This window comes from Diabrotica virgifera, chromosome 2 (assembly GCF_917563875.1).
Source record: "Diabrotica virgifera virgifera chromosome 2, PGI_DIABVI_V3a".
Lineage (NCBI taxonomy): Eukaryota > Metazoa > Arthropoda > Insecta > Coleoptera > Chrysomelidae > Diabrotica > Diabrotica virgifera.
In genome coordinates this window covers 46,427,461-46,429,828 of record NC_065444.1, presented here as the reverse complement: position 1 = coordinate 46,429,828, position 2,368 = coordinate 46,427,461, and positions in this window count along the sequence as shown.

Sequence of the window (2,368 nt, the reverse complement as noted above, 5' to 3'; positions counted from 1 at the left end):
ATATGTGTTTTACTGTTACAGTTTTTTGGAAAGAAATCAAACTTTTCTCCCTTCGGGAGCTTCTGGCCATCCACACCGGTGATGGAACTCGGGCTATACAAAGATTGACCATGACATCCGGACTACAGCACCCAACATCTACAGCTGCAGTGGCCTAGTTACCAAGTTACCATCAATACCAAAAGCCATAAGTATAATCCAGAATTGTCAGTTTTTGGCAAGAATTTGAATGTATTTGTTAATGCAATTTACTAAGTGATATTTTTATTATATCTTTATGAACAATAAACATGATTAGTTAAAATTATTGTTTTGTTTGCTTCCATTCTAAATTTTCATTTCTAAGATTAGGACAAGACGAACACACACCTCAGAGACTGAGCTAAGCTGAGGGTGTAACGATGGCTATCTTAGATGATTGAAATAATATGTTCGAATATTGTTTCAATTAGCTTGGGTAGTCCATCGCTTTTTTCGTTATAATATAAAAAGATATTAGTTGATATGAAACTTAAACCATACAAATTAAGGAAAATTAATTACGTGTGCTGCTCTTCTTAGTCTATTGTGACGCTCTGATCAATATGTATGTATTAATCGAAGGATTTTACGTTTTCACATCAGCAATTTATTTACTTCTTTTCTTGTCAGTGTCCATGTTTCACTTTTGTACGTGACTGCTGGTCGTATTACTGCTTCGTATATCTACAATATGTTTCAAACGTTAGACACAGTATGGTTGTATATTGCAAGCGGGTTTGCCATTCTGTGAATTATCATAAATAAATCCCCCTTTAGTATTCCACAGGAGTTAACTGCAATAATAATCCTCTACAAGTACCTGCTAATACTACCTTTTACTGCCGCTGTCGTGAAGAGCGGCAACGTTGTCAAGAAAATTCTCATTTAGTTTGTATTGGGCTAGCCTTGTACACTGCATCGCATGTTTGAAATATGCTGTAGATTGTTTCACCTGGAGAGAGATTTTGACTTCATTATATGTTGCATTGCAAGAAACATCTGTTTCCCGTCAATATTCGCGTTTTAGTTTCTACTTTGTAGTCAATGGTGAATGTTGCTCCTACATATGTAAATTATTTAACCAATTCGAAGTTATGATTGTTTTCCTTTGCCATATTGGTAATCGTTCTTGATTTGAAACAAAATTTATCTTCAGACCCATATTTTTAATACAGCTTCTTCAAAGCTTGAGAAAATATCGTTACCTTTCAATCAATAACTTTTATCGCCCCAAAGACCAAGAGGGGATTATCTGGTGAGTCTCTTAAAATATCTCTTTCAGCTAATTTTGGCGTTGGTTTAGAATTACTCAGCTGGTATAGATATGTTCAGTTGTTACTTTTTATCTCTCGAACATATAACAGAAAGGCCAAGATTTTGGCCTGAAAGACTGATGCATGGGAGCTGAGAGCCCTGCTAGACTCAAATCCGACTCCACCACCATACACTCCCGCACCTGTCTGCTCGTCCATTCTGGATCCATATGTGACCAAGTGAGCACACTAAGATGGATTAGAGTTAGTTCGCGGTCCATCCACTCATCTCGGTCCAGGAAATTGAACTAATAAGGAGGATGAGAACTCCAATTAAGTGGATATGCTCTCCTATACCATAGAAAGCATAGGACAACGCTCGCTAGCCTGTCTTCAAACGTCACAACGGTCCATCCGCCCAGTCATTCCTAACCAGTACCCAGAGCAGTTAAGACGATAGACTGGGATCATAGCTTCATGTTCTACAATAAGATGTAGAGGAGGTGAATCAACTAGAACCTCAAGAGCTGCTGTAGGAGTGGTCCTCATGGTTCCTGAGATGGCAACGCATACCAACCGCTATAGGTGAGCCAACTGGACCTCAACTAAAGACAGTATATCCGAAAAGTATGGCCCCGAAATGGCGTCAGAGATTGGCGAAATTTCACCTTAGCATCCAGATGTTTCTTCCATGTCAGTTTAGAATCCAGGATCACTCCTAGGTACTTGGAAGACCTATTGACGTGTAAAAAAGAGCTGCCTCTAAGTGCTCCATCACGTATGAACCGGTCCACTAGTTTCTTTAAAGCCTTTGAAAAAAAAAGGATGAAAGACTGATCGACCGGAACGTTTTAGCAAGGGTAAAATCAGCTTTACCCGGTTTAGGAATAAATACGACCCTAGTCCTCATCCAGGGTGAAGAAATATATCCTATCGCAAGACAGACCCTAAATATGCTGACCAGTGTGGGAGCACTAAGGTCCAAACCCTGCTGGAGCAGAGCCAGTATAATTCCGTCCTCACCTGGTGACTTGAAGGGAGCGAAACTCCTAATAGCCCAGCACACCTTCGTGTACATTACTACCTCCTTCTGT